The sequence below is a fragment of the Bombus fervidus genome, chromosome 12, assembly GCF_041682495.2.
Source record: "Bombus fervidus isolate BK054 chromosome 12, iyBomFerv1, whole genome shotgun sequence".
NCBI lineage: Eukaryota > Metazoa > Arthropoda > Insecta > Hymenoptera > Apidae > Bombus > Bombus fervidus.
The window spans coordinates 10,109,130-10,129,623 of record NC_091528.1 but is presented as its reverse complement, the minus strand read 5'-3'; the positions used below and the strand labels follow the sequence as shown (position 1 = coordinate 10,129,623).

The following is a 20,494-nucleotide window of genomic DNA, read 5'->3' as shown; positions in this document are numbered from 1 at the left end:
AAAAGAAAATAAAATGGAATTGTTATAGTTTTGAGTACACTGATCGATACAATTTTCCACCCTCTATAAATTATTCGTTAATTAATACATTGCTATTGTCTGTCATATTTATATTATGACGCTTCAAACTTGTGAAATTAATGTCGTTAAAAATTGATAATGAAATAATCAAAGAGAAAACATATGAAAGTTACAAACTAATTTAGTAGTTATTTCGATGTTAAATCTGCAGTCGCCAACGAAACGTTGACGCAGTGGACACTTCTTTAACGTCACACGGTTTCCGTGATATGAGAGATATCCGAAGGGCATGTGAGTTCTCGCTCGGATAATGTTCGCTTAAAATAAAATTATATTAAATAAAATTATACAAATTAAACATTGCAGCGAGTAAATTATTACATAAAATATTTTCTCTCATAAATCATACAATCTCTCTTTCAACGAATTATATGTACAGTTCCGCTCTCTTGCTACATTTTTTCTCAATAATTTCCTTTTGTTAATTTTTTCAAGTGAGATACATTTTATAAAATAAGAATGCATCCGATCTCTGCTACTTTACTAAAATATCGTAATAAAACTTCGAAACAAAACGTTTCACTAAAAAGTGTAAATTAAAGATTGTGCTATACATTGTTTATTAAAACATTAAAATATGACATCGGAATAGACATCAGAGTGCATATTTGCAGAGTTACAGCAAAATAATAAAAAGTAAATGCGAAATGTATTTCAATAATAAAGCGTTGTGTTCCGTATATAGAAGTATTTTATCATAACTACAAAATAAGATGTCTCGTGAAAATAGTGTAGTCTCGTAAATATATTTGCCATGTAATTCTTCCTTTAATAATACCCCTCGCAGATTCAATTATTTGATAATTGTTTATTCTTGCTTTTATCAACTCTCAACATACACACAACATGCACACCGACAACCAGAATAAATTACTAGCAACTCAACGGCAGACTATTAAATGGTAATCTATGTATGGTGTATGATTTATGAATTTGAATCAATAATTCTCGGTTCCGCGTTGCAGAGACACGTCGCATCATCATCGATTGCATGCAACTTGGTATCAGTTATAGCGGCATATAATACTCTCAATTCCATTTCATTCCATTATGCTATTTTCTCGCGTAATAATATCCTCGAGTTGCAATTACGTTATTTTCACTCTGCGTACGCATTTTTCACCGCATGGTCCAAGAACTGGTCGAAAGATAATTTCACAATTTTCTAGCATTTGAAAGTTGAAGAGAGCATGTCGATCGAACGATCTGATCGAAGTGCAAGGCATTTAATCGTTTCGAGAACCGGCGCTAAGAAACTCGTTAAACGATCGAATATTCCTCGACGCGAAATAAAAATTCTTCCAACATCTACGATAGCTTCTAAAGAAAAAGCGACAAAATTAATCGAACCGTTCCTTCGGATATCCTTCACGCTGAATTTCCCAGGAATTTCACTAGATCGTGAACTATACAAACAGACAGGCGACCACCGACTGCCACGAGAAACTTTTGCACACCGCAAGAACGTTCCTTAACATTCTGATATTCGAAGACGCGGTTAATAATCTTATAAGAAATATGTATGAACGTGAGCTAAGACTCGTTGTACGGCGGCTCTTACTATGTGGCCTGTGATCTAAAAACAGAGAATGCGGGTTTTGCAGTCCTCTACACAGCCGTATACTCCGAATAAGAACAATCATATCGGGGAATTTCATCCTGATTGTCACATCACCGTGGAAAAAGGAATTTGGTGTGAATGTTTATGGCGAGTAACTGAATTTCGAGTGGTCGTGCTTTGTTCTGAAACGCTTGAAAGCAAAGTGTGAAAGAAGAGTACATGGCAGCCCAAGCTTTTGAGTGGACACGATGGTACGTACATAGATGTGTCCTGGGAATATCTGCGTAGTTTGCCTGGACTGAGTGAAAAAGAGTGTAAAATGAAGAAGAGGAAAATGTGTTGGGATTGCTGCATGTTGTGTGAAAGAGTTTAGTTCCTCGGGTGGTGCCGAGAGTGAGAGTTTTGTGTCGCTGAGTGATTTTGTTTCCTGTCTTTCGCACGATCAAATTGTAGTTTAATTGAGAGTAATAACAATTAGTTAGAACCGCATCATTAAACAGATTGTATATTTGAACGACACAGTTTGAATGGGTTTCATTAACGTGGCTAGCGAACGAAAATTCGGCCAGACTGCCGTTTCATTTTTCACTTGTTTCATTTATCGACACGTCTATTGATTTCGGCTGGCAGTGGAGCAAAGGAAAGGCATCTGTCGAAATGCAAATAATCCACGTAAAGGAAATGTCAATAATGTTACCGTCATAGAGCTAGAATTGTATCGACGAAAGGAGAATTGAAAACTGTGAAAATAGTTGGTTTAGAAATTGTTTGATAAGTTCAAGGTTACGTTAAAAATCGTGTGGCAAGAACAATGGCAAAGTAGAATTCAAGAAAGTAAAATTAATAGGTAGATTACGAATTTTTATGAATCTCTATAAAATGTTAATCCGTAGAAAATATGCATAAAAATACAAACAGTAAAAATACTCAAAGTACAATATTCGTTATGATATTTATACAGTAGGTATAATTAAGCGTTAATTTCTTGTTTCTATCTGTCTCTGCAAAATTATTATAATGCCTAGAAAGATTATGCAATGTGAAAATGTTGGAACCCCTAAATCAAAGATAAACATTTAGGATTACTTTATGGATCGTGCTTATACATATATCTTACATGCTTGAATACCTAATTTGTTCAAACCATCCATCACTATCTATCTATTCAGTGCATCCTGAATTTTGGAATTTTCCAAACAAAGTCTATATTTGGTACCAGCTATTTAGCTAACATCGAACATAATATTCAAGATATCAAAGATCAATATTTTATAAAATATTTGTCTCGTTATCGTAGCAAATATGAACAATAAATTTTTAAACTGTTTAAAAGTTGGAATAAACTAGCACGTGCGTTTTATATTTTCTCTAAATAAGTCGGATGAGGCGAGAAACGCTTTAGAAGAGAAATGCAGTAGTTTCTTTTTCGTTATTTTTCATCTCATTCGGTTCGTTGAGAGACGAAGATCACAGTATCATATATGCGGAGAGAAGATCGCTATACTCTCATTTTTCTAAATAGGACTTTTATTAAATTTCTTTTCCTACGTTGACACTTACCATAATTTCAGACAATTTCGATAGAAAAGGAATTTTGTCGCATCTTAAGAGTATCCCGTAGGAGGAATACGTATAATCAATATTTTTAGATTAAAATGAAAAGCATACAGTTTCTTAGAAGAAGCGAAGTGTAACGCGAGAATAAAAAATGATATTTGCTCTGGTACTTTAAAGCAAACCACGGTAAACACGAAATCCTTACTATACGGCATAAAAGACCACGAAACTCGTGGAATCGAAACAAATTGCAATTCTCTGCGTGATTGAAAACAGATGAAACGTGTGTAGACAGAATGAGCTACTTTTATGTCGATGATGTTCACAAAATTCAGATTTACACTTTCTATTTATACAACAACGCGTTAAGAAATTCTTAATTGTCGTGCATTTTAAAGGAATTACATAATTGTGAATATATGCAGGTACTTAAAATATTTTATAATTTTACAACTGCGTCCTGCGTCTTACTTTTTAAACTTTGAAGTTCAAAATTGCGTGGAACATCCCGAAAGTAACGTAAAATATAGGCGAATAGCATTTCTAAACAGCATATAATAAATATTAAATTTCAGAGGCTTTTCATTGCGGCAAGTCTGAGAATTATCGTTTAGTTGAAACTTTAAAATCAATTTCGCTCTGCATCGTTAAAAGGTGCTCTGCTTCATAGTTTTTCCAATACAGAAAACGTCCGCCCTTCTGACAAACTTTAGGTAACTGCTAACAAGGCTTGTCCTTTAAGTCTCTTTGATCCTATCACTTGAGATTCCAGAAGCAGCCACGGAGCGCTCGTTTTAGACAGTACGTTAATCATTTTCTTTTTCTTTTATATTCCATTTTCATTGTCCTTTCCTATAAATGATCCCTGTTGTAAGAACGTGATTAGATAATTCTGATTATTAAGCATAACTGAATTATGAATAGTTTGGTACATCGGTACTTCTTCGACAGAAATCAATTACGTTTATTAGATGGATGGATGTTTCGTTTGAAACAACGCAACAAAAATTGTGTTCTAGAAACGTAAAAGTTTCAGATTAAACGGAAATTAACTTCAATTCGCAAACGTAAATCCGAATGCGAATTTATGGTGGAAACTAAAATATTACGCGAATAAATTCACCTATCGAAACAATACAGAATTATTTGAAATTGCGAGGGGAAACTGGGAGGAAATACTAGAGATAAAAATATGAATAATAATTCGCTAATCCTATGATAGGCTGAATTGATACTTTGTAATTTTAAATCAAAATTTTTGTTGATTTAATAAGGATATTTTGTTGGTATTAGTTAAAATTCTTCTGGATGAACATATTTCAAATACACGTATATGTATACGAGATTTAATCTAGCTGGGAAATTGTGTGAGTACGTAACTCTATGCGTACTGTTTCCTCACACTGCTCATACTGCTTTACTCTGTTTCAGGGCTTTAAATTCCTTCGTGTACGAATTATTAAAAGTTCAGAGAGAAAAAAATGTTCCGTTTTCTAATTATCTCGCTCGGCTACACTTCATCCATTCGTCTTTACGGGTGTCTTTGTCTGAAATTTAAATAAGTGGGCAAATATGCTGTCCGCTGCAGAAGAATCGCGAAATTTCGAGGGCATCTCCTGCTAATGCTGTCGGCGTCCTGCACGCTCGCCTGTCCATCAAAGTCAGGTGTGCCGTGCGTTCATGTGCCGGTCAACGTTAATTAAGAAGTCCGCTAGTCCAGATATGCATTGTTGTCCACGTATACCAGTGTTTCTCAACCTTTTTCAAAGCACAACTCCATTTTCCGGCAAAATAACGTATGACCGTACTCTGCTAAAAAGACGCTTTTAATAGAAGGTGCGTTCAGACGATCAATATTATTGACGATATTATTGTCAATATTTGAGGTTTTCAACATTATCGCGGCTAGAAGACCCCCTAGACGATCAATATATTATTGTCAATACGATGTTGAGAATCTTAAATTCATCTATAATGTTTCGTATTGATTAGAACCATTGGTGGAATATTACGATAAAAAGCTGTTGGAAGTCGTCTTAACGAAGCTTTCTATAAAAATAATTACAACTGTCGGATTGTTCGAAATTTAAGAAAAATTGAGACACAATGTCGAATAATATCTGCCAGTTTCTTTGATGATACTCCGCTGCCTATAGAATAGCTGCACGAGCTTCTTTTTGAGAAACTCTTTGTCATCTTTAATAATAGATTCCTTCAAGTAGCTTTAGACTATCCAATTTTTTTCCCACTGGAGGATTTTATAAAAAGTAGAATAAATGATAGTAAGCGTGTGTCATATTCGATATATAAAATGAATGGAATTGAATATCCTAGCTGACATTCAATATTCTTTATCTAGTTGGAAAACGAAACCCTTTTAACTAATCAATTCTGAATTTTTCCTTTTTAGCTAAAAATAGGAGACGTTTTCGTCATAGTATTTTAATAAAAGTGCGATAAATAATTTTATGTTTCCGAAATTTCCGGAACAAGTCGATAATAAAATAACCACGACGATCTCCCAGTAAACATTTTGCTATTTCCTCAAGTTTGGAACGTCACAGGTTGAGAATCTATGACGTGGAGGTTCAGTTTGTTATCTGAAGGAATAAAATTACGATATTTAAAAGGTTTTTGTCTATTCTAAACATCATGCCATCGTAAATTTCATTACAATGTAAAGACACTAAAGTCGTAAGAAATAACAAATGTCTTGTCCATCGTAATTAAAATATTTCATTCTTATGCCTAATTTATTATCATTCAGCATTATGGCATTACAAACTTAAATCGCGATATTACTTAGGAAAAACTGACTTATACTTGTTCTACGAGTAGATAGAAAATGGTTTACAGGTAGCAAAATTAGAAAAGAGGATAGTAATAAAAGCAACAGAAATAAAATTAAAATCTCATGAATGAAACATCAAGGAGATATCGAGACGTGTAGTAAAACATATTTACACGAAGAGAAAATGTGTATACGATGAAATGAAATTTAAGCTGTTCTCCATAAAAGAGGAATGCAATTTTACTGTGTAATAACGCAGCGAACATTAATTGGAACGAGAGTTATGACAGAACAAAATTAGTCTCTTCAAAAAAATTAATCGAAAATGCAACAGAAATTTTTTATCAAAGGGGTCATTTGCAGAGAAATTGATTTTTTAAAAATATCGAACGCATCTATACTTGTCACGTATGATGTACTTCAGTGAGTCATTTTTTCCCTCTAATAATATCGATATTACGTACAATAATAAATTATATAATAAAATGTTTTCGAATAATTGCTTCGTTGAAACCGTGAAATAAATTCTGTAGAATTTTATTTCTTTTATCATCAAATATGCTACTATATATTACGCAAGAATTGTATTATTATCATATAACTATTATTATTGCTACGTCTTACATACTATGTGTGCTATGTATACATACTATGTATGTATTTAGAAGAATTACTATTGCACCGAGTACTGATAACATGTTTAAAGACTAAATAATTATTAAAACGATTGTTGAAAAATGTACGTAGAAAATGTTTGCTCTGAAAGCCACCTAGTTTGTTAACTTATTCACTGGCATTCTTTCTCGCACAATGAATATTAGTAAATGGCTAGACAAAGATGTATTGTTCATAACTTCTAGCGTAGCTTAACTTTATGTAGCATGAAAAGTTGAAACAACTGTTTGCTGCAGTTGTTCGACTTTCGTTATGTTCCGAATATAGATAATCGATATGGTATGTTTCCGTAAATGAAAATCGTGCTTACAATTAGATTTCATTATATCTGATTAGATACGCACGTACACAAAGTGATTCTAATAACTGGGCCAAACTATTGGTATCTCTGTTCTAAGCGAAGTTACAAAGGAAAATTTTCCTCTGTTTAACTAACTATACCATCCTGTGGCGCGAGTTTTTTCGCAATAACATCTACGCCTGTGCAAACTGCGATTCCACTTTTATTCTCATATGGAACCACTTTTTACACAATTACTTTTTCTCCATAAATTCATTTTTTTTTTTCACTTGTTTCGCGAGTAACGTTATTGAAAACTCGATGATTATTTCGATATCAATATTTTTCATCCCGCGCAAATACGAAAATATTTCATCGTATTTAAAATAAGTATATCAAGTTGGACAAAAGTTGAGGAAAAGATAATCGAACGATATTGTTTTTGGCCAGTCGTTTCGCGTTCGAGCGTACATCAATTACATGTTGCAGAGTTTAACGCAGTTCATAAATGAATCGATGATATACAGGTATTGGACAAAATAATGGAAACATCTCTTATATGACATATATACAATATACGTACATACACATATGCAAATTTGTGCTTTCGCGAAACATGTAAAAAAAGTGGAATCCATGCAAGCGTTATGTTTTTCCTACTAAATAATATTTTGAATATTGTACCTTTTTTATTCTATATATTTTTGCATATATATTACGCACATACACGTACATTCTATGCATTTTTGCACCTTTTAATTTCTCACGGATAAAAATTCGCATCTATCAATAACAGCTCTCGATAACTAATTAATACAGACATGATATATGTTTATTAAAAATATAGTTTTCGAATATTTGAAATACAAAATAAATATTTGCCGATGTTCCTTATATTTTTACTGGCTTGATCACGTTATACTTTAATCACCGCGGATACTGACTATGTCATTTGTCCCTTTGAAAACGCTGTGTGAAATTTTCCCCACGGAAAGATTTTAGTAAGTGAAAATATTCTGTTGCAAATGTTTCTTTAATTACTGGAATTTTCTGGCTGCACGACTATGGGATGGCGGAATTATGAATTTTGTAACAGCTGTGCGAAGACTTTCAGATCTTTTCCAGTCGTTAAATGTGGCACTAATGAGATGCGTTATCATCGCACGCAAAAACTGAAGAATACCTAGCACAAGGTTTATATCTGTTCAAAAGCATTCTTCTAAGAGTCTGAAAGATCACCTTGTAGATTACGTCCTAGTCCGGTCTAATGGTTCTTTCGCGGATGATATATCGTGCTTCAAGTTCGAGAGATGAGATTTCTTTGCATCGGCATCGCATAGCTGGGGCAATATTAGTGCAAAAATTAGAAGAGCAGTCAGCTGAAAGAGTAAAAGAAATACAGATTGGAAAAATTCATATTGTTTCCCTTCAGAAACCCAGGTATATAACTATGAAAAGAAATTTTAACAGTTAGCGATTAAACTACTTTTGATCAGCACCTTACGTTTAAGTAAAAATAGCATATTAGTTGAGCTAAAAATTGCAAAGGTAACGCGTTCGAATATAGCCATTTTTCATCTTGAATTTAAGATCGGCCCAAGTATGAAGCGTAAAATTTAGCGAATCTTTGACGACAAGTACGAAGCATCGTTGGAGCATCCTCGAGAAATATAAAACGAATGCCTGTTTGCTAACCTTGTCCATTTGTAGTAACTCGAAACTCGTGGAATATGCAATGTTCTATACCTTATACAACTCTAGCATTTCGAACGTTTGCAAGAACCTGTCTGAACTCGTAACTGTGAAAAAACAAACGGGAATATCTTACGCTTGGTCTATCTTATTTGAATTCTAGAGCCATTATTTATACGAACAGTGTATTTCAAGTGATTACGTTGATAAACTTATATGAAGTGGCGGGACGAAACTTATACGGCGATCTAATATAATGCGGAGGAAAGCGGCTTCAATTTGGAAATGTACTCTGGCCGAATACTGTCCAACGTTGGAATAAGAGCGGTTGAAGCTATTGTTCATCGTCGATTCATCCTCTACGAATCATAGCTAAACAATCGTAACTATTATATCTGCAATTGGACTACTGCCTTCGTCGCTTTGAATTATATTAACGTAATCTCGATACAGGATCATTGGTAATGTAAGTAGACGAGAGCCAATTTAAGTCTGTCGATAGTTGCGTTATACGTTAATTATGCAAACGCTTGGAAAAGCCACATCTTCGTGAATTTCGTTTCTTTTCGCTATTATACGTAAAATAATAGTATTTGCAGCACTCTGTTATCAGCAGACATTCTGTTCGGATAGCGTAACGTTTGGATATTGCAGCAGAACGTTCAGATATCGAGATATTCGGATAATGGTGTTCGGATACGAGAGGTTCTATTATACCCTTACAAAATTTGAAAGGAAACTGCTATTGTTAAATTCGTCCATAACTTTCTTCCTTGCTGTATGTAACTATTTTTATAATTTAGAATTTTCGAACAAAATTTGCAATCGATATGATTACAAGTCCTCGACAAATCTCTTAGAATTTAACAGGATAAAACTATAGATTCACTGCGTTTTGCGCCTTCATTGTCGTCTGTGACCAGCACTATTGATTCTTTTCTCTCTCTCTAGAATTGAGAAGCAAATTTAGATTAATGTAATGTTAAAATACACACACACACACACAGATATCATTTTTAAATATTTTATGCGTGTATTGTACGTAATATTTTAATATGTTCGATATGTGAAACGATATGCAGGAAGATTTGTTTTAACTAAGACATAACACAGTATGAAAACTTTCATTCTAAGCATGTCACACAATTCCCGGTAATCGGACTGTGGTGAATAAGAGATTAAGTGGCCTTATTTCTCGTTTAAACAAGTGTCATGTACAGCTGTTCAAGAAGTCGAGTTTATGAAGTTGTCGTGCAATAAAGCGATTTTAACTTTGAAATCTCAGTGCACTTACAAGGGAAACCAGTACGGTACCTAATCTCAAATCGATTGAAACTTATATTTCAATTGTCTTCTCTCAATTACACAACGTGTCTTTCCATATTGCGTTTGCTAGCTGTTCTTTGTTTGTAGTTTAAACGAAATTCACCAAATAATTTTGCAACGTGCTCGATGGAAAAGCGCTATTGCGAAAACAGGGGCCGTTAAACTAATCGAACAAAAAGGATAACACGTGGCCAACGCAATGTTTAAATAAAGAAGAAAAGGAAGAAAATATCAGCGGATCAGCAGCGATTAAATGCCTAATCGATTGAAAATGCACCCTTGTTCACGAGCATTAGGATGCCTAGTGATTTTACACCGAAAACGATAACCGATTCACATTGTTGGCAAAACGATTAATCGGTTAGAAACTTCAAAATCCGGGGGACAAAATTTGTAAGAGTCGTTCACTAGAATTAGAAAGAAATACAGAGTTAATCGTTGCAAGAAGAATAAACATGTAGTCATAAAAATTCCAATTAAACTTCAGTTCGATAAGTAATTCAAGAAGTAATTGCGTTTCTCTCGAAAGAAAGTGGAAGAACGCTTTCAACAACAAAGAAATTAGCCTGAAAGTACACGCATGTATACTGTAACAAGTACTTTTTTACTTGCACACACGTATGTACCCAGCGTTCTTTCAACCCTTTGAATAGTGAAGTGGTTGCTTGACCAAGTCAAGAATACAGATGCCAGGGTTACTGTGACGTGATGTTAAATTATGCAAATAAGAAAAGTGCTTTTTCATGTAAATATGTAGCATATATGTACACTGACGATCACACATTATCATGCAAAGTTGTTCCGCTTCTCTGCTATATACTTTAAAGTTTTTAACGTGGTGGAAATTTTGTCCTAAGGCGTGCGTCGATATTACGCTGTCGATACTGTTACATCCACATTTATAGATAAAACACAAACATTTAACGTTCATTTAACGAACATTTGCAGTTCGGAATGGCAGTTTCACTGCAAAATAAGAAATCGAACGAAATATATAATAGACACGGCTACAACAATTGAATAGTAATAAAACATTTACTTGACTTTATTGATTTCAAAAATGAAGAGAGAGACGTATTGAGATGAAAGTTCACTTATGACAGCATAAACGTAACGTCCTTTGATCCTAATGTTCGAGGGTTAATACGAAGATATCGAAAATGAAAAATAATCGAAGGCTAGAAAATTGCTTGAATTCATAGGGTTCAAACTTTCACGGAGTGCAAAGGTCGGGTATGCAAGGTACTTAAAAATGTTCTCAAGAGGAAAAGTTCTTTATACACGGAGAAGGATTCTCTTGAAAGACCATGGAAAGAATGTTGTTTTCCTTTCGTTCCGACGACGAAACTTGTACCAAGTAAAAGTATTTTACATGTAAAATTAAATTCACCTATCGTGCCATTTTTATCCCACACAGTACCATTTTTTTTCCTCCCCCGAATCTGTTGATAGAGGACCTCTAAAACCATTAAAACCCTTGCGCCTGCAAAAGTCAATTCCGATTAGCATAGCTTTTATAATCGTTTTACTTTCAGCCACCTAAGCGAGTCGAATCGTGCTGTGCATTCAGATTGGTTAAAATGGTATGGTGAAAATAGAATATATTAAAATAAAATTCTCCGCTCGATTCCATCCTCGTATACGTATACTAAACATCGTAAAGCTCATTAACAATGTAAGCAAGCTTCGTACAAATTATTTGCAAGTTGCAACAACTTTCAACACTGCTCTGTTATATCAATTTGTAGCGTATTAGTGTTGGTTTATTACGTGCTACGAGTATTTAATGAACTTAGGACCTGTACTAACAACGATCAGAGTTTTTCAGGGTTTTCAAATGAAATTATTATAAACAGTTGTATTATTCGATAATAAAAAGTACAAAAAGATAAGTATAAAAAATAAAATAAAATAAAAGTACTTGAACATTTTTGTTCCATATGTTATATGCGTTAGAGGAAACTTTTTGAAATTTTAGTAGCAACGAGGTTTGTAGATTGATGAAATTATACTGGTAAAACTTAGAAGCAACATGAAAATGTGTATAAAAAAAGTTACAAGTTATTTACTGCAAACAGATATAAATAAAGAAATAAGTATCGGTAAAGTACAAGTTTGAAGTTTAATAGTCTACAGCTTCCCATCTCGTAAATTGAACGTGATTTCTTATGATTGCACGTTTCATAATAAAACTGGATCTTTTCACTGAACTTTCCCTTTGAGTTCGTATAAAATATTTCATCTAATCAGTGATTTCATTTGAACGAGTTATTCATCGAAGAATGTGCGGATACGTAGTATATTTCTATATGAAAAGATATACCGAGATTGAGACATGTCGAATAATTGTCGCTTGAAGCGTCTATTTCAAAAGAACCCATTTTAATATCGTGCATAACTAAACAGACTAAGATAAAAATGCCAATGTGTACATACTATATAAATGTGTGTATTTAAAATTTAGCTGCTTTTTCATAGCAACAGGTTGGAGAAGTTATGAAAATAATATTATAAATTTTAATTTATTATGAATCTACGAAGTAAATATATTTTAGCGTAGTTCGTTTTTAATAACACGATAGATTATCATTAAATATTTTAATAAAAGATATGCTTATAATCGAGGGATTAACAATTACTCGTTTTACTCGTTTACACACGATACAGTAATTAAACAACAGGATAGAAAATTACGAATCTTCGTAATCCCTCGATTAATGGTTCGTTATGTGTAATATATTTGTATCAGTTGTCATTCTGTGTGAATTAAAATATCGAATTGAGAAGTTTTATCGACAAACAAGGAAAAACGTCCGCATTTTCCAAACGTGCCAAAAAATCTATTAAAGATGATCGCAAACTTCATTCAACATTCGCTGCCAATTAAGCTAACATTTTATTTTGCTCAAGTACTTGGCAATTCTCAGGCAAATATCTGTATTTTGAAATTTTGTTTATTCTACGCTTGCAAGCTTATTTTATTTATTATTATTTTATAATATTTTGGTAAATTTTCATACCATTTGTCAATGATAGCTGTATCGTTGCGTCGAGTATACTTAATTGTTGAACATAATTTCTGATAAGGTCTCCAGATATATTTGTTTGTCCCATTGAACTCTGTGCATTAAATTGGATATTGATTTCACGTGAAAGCTATTACGTGTTCATAAATATCGAATAAACCAAAACGCATAATTGGAAAGACACTGTCCGAAAATTCAAATTTCTATGTTCATGTATATCATAAATTACTGAACCAATCATCATTGTCTGTTTAATTATAGTAATAAATTATTTGATAGATTCATTGTTGGAGAATTACGTAAGTATAAAACATCCAACGGTATTTTATCCGTACAGTTTAACGATCCAGTTTTTATTAATAATCCCTCAAGAAATTGAAAGATGATCCACTTAATTGTTCCACGTTCCGAGTAAATCAATTCCCTGAAACAAACGTTCTGTATACGAAGTAAATTTTTCCCGTGAATATAAAAAGCATTCGTATAGCAACCACTTTCGACAAAAATGTTACGGAACTTTGTTTATTTCAGAAATATTACATCTTCCCTATAATTAACTGGATCATGTAAATGAAACGTTGAAGCAGTTGCACGAAGAAAAAACTATCTCGAGAGCAAACTAGAATTTTGAAACAAGTATCGGAACAAGTAGTTAAGGTCGAATATTTATCTTGCTTAAATATTATGTAGCAGCAAGATAAACGAGCGGATCGATCATTCATTATTCAGCAGATAACTTCCTCTCCACGATTCCGTCTTCCTTGACACTCTCGAATGCTACAAGTGGTAATGCTCAATATGAAATACCAAGATCTTTGTACGATATAATTATCAATAATATCAATCTTTCCGTTTTTCGAGAGTCAACTGTTAATTAAATTTCGACATCGTTCAATTAATAACGATTCACGATTGTTAACTGTATCAAATATTGTCCAACTGTATAAAAACTAGAATTACATACAACTATCGATCATATAAAATATTATTTAACTATACAGAAAGTATTTAAAGCAAAGAATATAAAATAGATCACGTTCTCTTTATTTTAACACTAGGATATAGAATCTATCTCTTTATTTCTACATAGAACGTGCTCCTTCAAGTAGAAACTAGTTGCTTCGAAAAGAGCAGTCACGTTTAACCGAAAGTCGAATAAATGTTATCGATTGGTCTCACTGACATCTCCTAGTATCGAGTAAGACAGACATTTATATTGTACGTCGCGTCGGTTCGATCCCACAGCAAATATTTCATGTTTGTACACGCCAAGTAAAAGTAGAATCTTTATACACTATACATATACATATAAGTAAGTACGTTTTATGTAGGAAATTGGTCGATTAATTATTCCGAGGTAAATTGAGCGCACAATTAAAAAACAAAAAAAAAAAGGAAAAAAATAAAACATAAGCTGCATGATACTAGAAGTTGCTAGAAATGTAGTATCACACAGCCATGTAAGTTTCTATCGAAAAAATAAAAGCAATTACAGAGGAAGAATCGTAAAAGGTTTACTGTCGATGATCCAGATATTGGATGCGGTCCAATTGTTATTTCACTCAATTTGATCGCTTGATAACGAACAATGCAATGTGTGCGGATGTACGGCACGTGCATCTATAAACGACACGTAGGTATACATTGTGTATGTTGATACAGTAAATTTATCTTATCAAGGTGGAAAATTCATAGGTACTACTAATGAAAACCGAAGTTTTGTTACCTATGAACCGATATGACGACAAATTGAGTGCCTAAAATAGCATCTTCAACAAGGGTTGTTCTTTCACGATCTACACTATCGTTTATAAGTATCCAAACACTTTGATCGATATATAACGACGGTATTTAAATTTCACTAAAATGCACGAATTAACGATGGGTTACATTCATCATATTAATCAAGTTATTAATCGTATCAAATCAATTTGTTCGCGTCATAATATCAGTAACAATCTCTCAGAGAGATTAGGGATTAATTTTTAACGTTTCAAGATCATATCTATCTTTTTAAAAGACATTCCCTGTTCTTTTATCTTTAAAGAAACTATTAGATGACCTCGATAGTTCATGGCGCGAAATTATCCACTGCTAAATAAAAGCGTAAGATAATAATGATAAAATAAAAATAATGATTCTTATTCGAGGATTCACGAGAGCCTCTCAGAGTGGCGTCGTCTATTTGCAATTATCGGATTGGCGGAGTTCATGCGCTTCTTATCACTACCGCATTAATTGTAGCATACGCTGCAATGAATGGCTCCTTGTTTCCTGCCTTCTAACATTGTCGTTGTATTATTCGCTAAGTAATGTAGCGATATGATGGATGCTTTGCACATAATACACGCACAGTAAAAGCTATAATCAATAGGATCTTCCCGAATGGATAGATAGGTTGTGGCGAGCCAATTTCGTGAACAGCTCGTCCGCTCGACGTAACGCCACTTAACTTACTTCTTCGGTGAACGCCAAGACGTATCGTGTAGCAGAAAAAAGAAGCCAAATACGTCGGAAGACACGAAACAAAGACGAACGATCGCAACGTGTGCTCCAATCAATCCGGAAGTGATAAGAAATGTACGAGTCCCTTTCATCTGTCGATTGCAATGTCATGCCTGCCGACGTAAACGTACACTATACCACTTCGAGCACCCTTTGTGACTTGAGAATCGGTGGTCTGCCGTTTTATTTGTCATCGGCTTGACCTTGTGCTATAGGTCATTGAAATCTCTTAGATATCTACCATTGTACTGTAGATACGATAAATTGTAGCGTGTCGCTTAAAAAGTACAATGACGACAAAAAATATCGAAGCATGCTCCCGTTTTTTGATAAAATTTGTTTGAAGCTTCCTTCTATTTTGATATCAGCATGCTTTATGGCCTCTTCTACGTCGATCAACTTTTGTAAATGAAATTTTTTCCTGTCTCTAGAATTAACGAAGATAATCTTTTTATGCATGCGTACAAGTGTAAATATTTGTGCGTGATCTTACTTCACAGGAATATTAAAGACGAATGTAAATATTTAGAAAAGTCTAGACGGACTCGCTCGGTTCTTATTTATGTACTTAGGGATATTCCCTTCCTTATTAAAACGTTATATATTTTCCGGGTAAAATGAACGATTAAATAAAGACCTGCCCACTCTGCTTAAAGTCTTTTGCCCGGAAAAGCCTTAAGCCTTTCAAAGAGACGGCTTTCAGACAGATACGCTACATTGCTAAGCAAATGAAAAACACTGCATCAAAGAAATAACATGCATTAAAGTAAATAGTTTAAGCAATTATTATCCGTAAGATCTTTCTCAGAATAATAAGATCTTTTCGAGTCTGTCGCGATTTTACAAAAACTTATTTTATGACGTAAAAATAGGGTAATATATTCTATTGAAAACAAATAAATTTCAGGATGTATATATTGTGGTAACAGAGAGTAGAAATTGAAAAATACGTTATCGAAGCCGAAAACAACAGATAGATGCCCTAACTTTTCAGTGATACTGTAATATTTTACTGGTTTCTATTCAAGTTCGCGTGCATGACGTATGAAACGACATATCTCAGACAGAAACTATTCACACTGGACAAATATTGGTCGAACTTTGCCAACCAACCATGTTAGTCACGCTATATATTGATAAATTGATCAATTGTGTTACTATTATAGTTACGTGAAATTGAAACGATAATCCATCATTGGTTAATAATAATAAGCTCTGTTTCATTGTAATTCCATTAGTCGCTTAATGTTCTATACGATGAAACGTATATAGTGTATTTTTCCCTTGATAGTGCTTTGAGTGGTATATATACATATATGTGCAATGTTTTAGAGCAACTACCGGTATTAAACTTTGAATTGTAAATGAAATAGTTGCACGTAAGTACATAAAGCTGATTGCATTCCTCTCTTCGGGTTGCTTTGTCCCAGAGAGTTCAAAATACGTTTAAGCTCACTTTTTACCGATCACGCGTGTTTTTGCCTGTTTTCCAGATCGACAGAGTGTAGGTATTCATCGTAATCTATGGAAGGAAAAGTTTATAAATTAATGTGTCGGAGGATATATTTCACTAATTAAAACGTAAAATGTAGAACTGGACTGACATTGCTTTCTATAATGCCATTAGAAACTTTTCACTGAGCGAAAACGCGAAAAGAATGCAGAGTTAAACACGCATTTTATCAACTGCTATTGTTCCCACGGCTATAAACGAGGTACAAAGTCGAAGGTATAGAATCCTTTTCTGTTCCTAGGGTTAATTATAATTCTACTAGGTTTGAAAAAAGTGCTCAGAAAATCGAGGAAACCAAAGACAAGTTGAAACAGGCGATAAAGAAACAAAAGAAAGTTTTAAAGAACAAACGGAAGAAGAGAGTAACCGCGACTGCGAATTTTTATGCAAATTCGTATTTTCATGAATACAATTAATGAAATGGAATGTAAGTAATAATTGGATCTGAGTAATTTCAGTGTCTTATATTTTTAGATATTCGCAGCGTTCCCAGCAATTTTCCATCTACAAATACAGACAAAAGAAAAATAGAGGAAAATCTAGAAAATCTTATGATAGAAAATTTGTCTCTTTACGAATACAACTAAAAAGATCGAATCTAAGAAGATTGTTATTTCAATTAAATTCTAAACCATTTTATACGTTTTTGCGCCTTCGAATTTTTCGTAAACATTTGCAGTATAGCAATAGTGACATTCAGCAGCTAAGAGTAGTTATTTTCTCGTCACAATACCGGATGAAACGCTAACTATAACGTATATTTACGCTTTTATTGGCGTCTTAAGTAACTGTCAGAAAATGTTACGATCCAGCGACATTAACATTTGACATATTGGTCGAGGCTCAGCCTTTATTTCTAAAGTTAGAGATGAACCTGTTAGGATCGATAGTTGGAAACTACTGATCGTTCAGTTATGTTAAAGTTGCCGGAGTATATAATCAAATTTCAATTGTAAACCATTAGAAAATTTACAATTGATTAGAAGAGAATACGAGCCAGCGTTCCATTATGATTTCAATTCTATCGAACTGCACACGAAAAACAATCACGTGGCTCGCGACTGTAAACCGTGAGAGATCAGTCGTTGTTCGATCAATTTGATGACCTATTATACGATAAAAAATCACCGATAATAAAAGAAAATCGCGAGAAGAAACATGATGTGAATATTTGAAGGATATTCACAAATTCCACTAAAGTCGGCAATTTTTAATAAAATTGTTAAATATTTCTTCGACATTGTTCGACAAATGCTACTTAGATATTTTATTAATACTTAGAGCTATCGAATATTAGCGAGTATTGGTGAATAATTAAGATTATCAAGAAGTATAATTAATTAGAGGTATATAATACTTAATAGACACTGATTATCTTATTAGTAAATCGAAAGTTCTTCGTCGTGTTTTATATTTTGAAGACCAAAAAATCGGTTAACGTATAATATTAAAATATGTGAAAATACAGTTAATATTAATTAAATAAGTTAATGACTCAACAAACGGAAGATTGTTGTACGTTTCCGCCACGAGAATGCTAATTGGCAGAAATTCAATGGATTTTCGATTAAAGCGTCATTATTATCACATTGTGAAGAATATACGAACTTACAAACCACTGAGAATTAATTTCATGCTTTTTTTAAAACATCCCTCTCTTTCCAGAACTATGCGAATAATCGTTTGCGAGTAAATAGCTATTTCATTGTTTCGCTTAACAGACAATTATGGTATGTTGTGCTGTGTTATTAAAACGCAAATATCATACGTTTGAAAGAGTCCAAATCATGCAAAACTCTATATTAAAGACAGATTACTTAAACTATAAAGCAGATGCGATTAAATATCGATTACTTATTAGATAAAATTTCAATTAGTTTAATCCTCGATCGTGCTTACTGTAGCGTTGTATAATTACTGCTATCTAGATTCCATTTCAAACTCTTACTCAACTTTTTCCTTTTGTGTTCACCATGGCTAATAAACTCGAGTCAATACTACAAAGTAAGAGAAAAAGTAAGTGTAAGAAGGGTAGAAAGATAATTGTGGGAATATAACAAAGTTATCAACGAAGGTATAGTTGACAGAAGTAAACAATCTAAATTGCATTAAATAAAAATTATTGCATCCATTGGAAAATTAACAAGTCATTCGAATGACGTAATTGCTCAAACACATACTCTAATGTTAATTTTGTATGCTATGTCTCTCTCTAAATTCTCTTTGATTAACGCTACGAAAGCTGGAACATAGCAAATGAACGTTCATGCAAACGTTTAATGAACTCTTTTGCAAATATCGATATTGATCAAAAATTAAGAATCAAACGATATCTTGTATTAATTTGTCTACGTTTTTATCATAGTAAAGTATCATTTAATGTATTGGCCAGATATCTTTATGATAATGTTTTTTGATAACGAACAAAATATCGAATTATCGTCCAACACGGGCCAATAGCTACGTTACTCTGCTTTCTCATTAAAAAAGATCTTTGTCAACGAAAAAGTAAAACATTGCGGTAAATGTTGTCTACGAAAGGTATCGACGAACTTTTAGTTTCAAAGTTCGAAGTCAATGGAACGTTTATGGAAGCGCCGTGAATTGAAACTAGAAAAAGAAATTCAAAGGCGTGCTGGAATTAATTAACAGTTACGCCTTCAAAGGCTCGCAATGGTAGATCCTTAAAGCGAAAACTTCTGTCTCGAGTTCGAATATTTTGAAATCGGATCTAGTGAACGCTCGATCGAGTTTCTATTGATTAAGATACAGCAATCGTTTCGATGACAACGGATAGCGGAGGCTGGTCTCTCGCGGTACAATGCCGTAAAACTTGTTGGCAAGAAAAATGAAAGCGCGGAAAGCCTGGCAACGCGAATCGACATGCACGTCTACTGTATGAATACGACTAGAGGCACGGATATGTCCAGTTTCGACGGTTTCAAAGGTTACGAAAAGAGAGTAGAAAATTTCTCTCCTTACTTTCTTTCGCAGTCTTTGTCGAAGCTTATTCAGGAAACAGCAAGAACGACGAATAATACGCGCGTTGCATTTACGTCTTTTCACCGCGACAGACTGGTCCGTCGCACCGTTGGCTACAAATTTCAGAAAGAATGCTATTTACGACGAAGCTTTGCAACGACAATCACGATCACTAAAGGCGAATAGATGAAAATGACAGGCAACTACTAGCAAAATATGGACGTTTCTTTCGATGTGAACGTACGCTGATCGTCCAGGATGCCGACGTCGCTGCTGACGTTGACGACGCTGTCCTGTCTATCGCTTCAGAAAGCCGGAGAAGGGAGGAAAAGCTGCTCTTTTTCTCAGTGGCGCGCTATCTTTCTTTCTCTGTCTTTCTCCTTTTTCCCCGAGTTCTCCACTTCTCGTACTCGACTCTCTTTCGCCAGTCGCCTTGCTCGCTGGTGCCGCGCGCGCCAGGGAATAATCACGTTCTCTCCCTCTCTCTCTCTTTCTCTTTTTACCC

At 33.9% G+C, this 20,494-nt stretch overlaps 1 protein-coding gene across 1 annotated transcript in view; it reads right to left on the bottom strand.

Moving 5' to 3' along the window:
- The window catches only part of LOC139993311 (metabotropic glutamate receptor 7), a 43,390-nt gene extending 22,896 nt beyond the window's left edge, over window positions 1-20,494 (bottom strand). The window contains exon 1 of the mRNA XM_072014933.1: window positions 20,234-20,494. The gene's annotated coding sequence lies outside the window, so the exon portion shown is untranslated. The remainder of the gene's footprint in view (window positions 1-20,233) is intronic.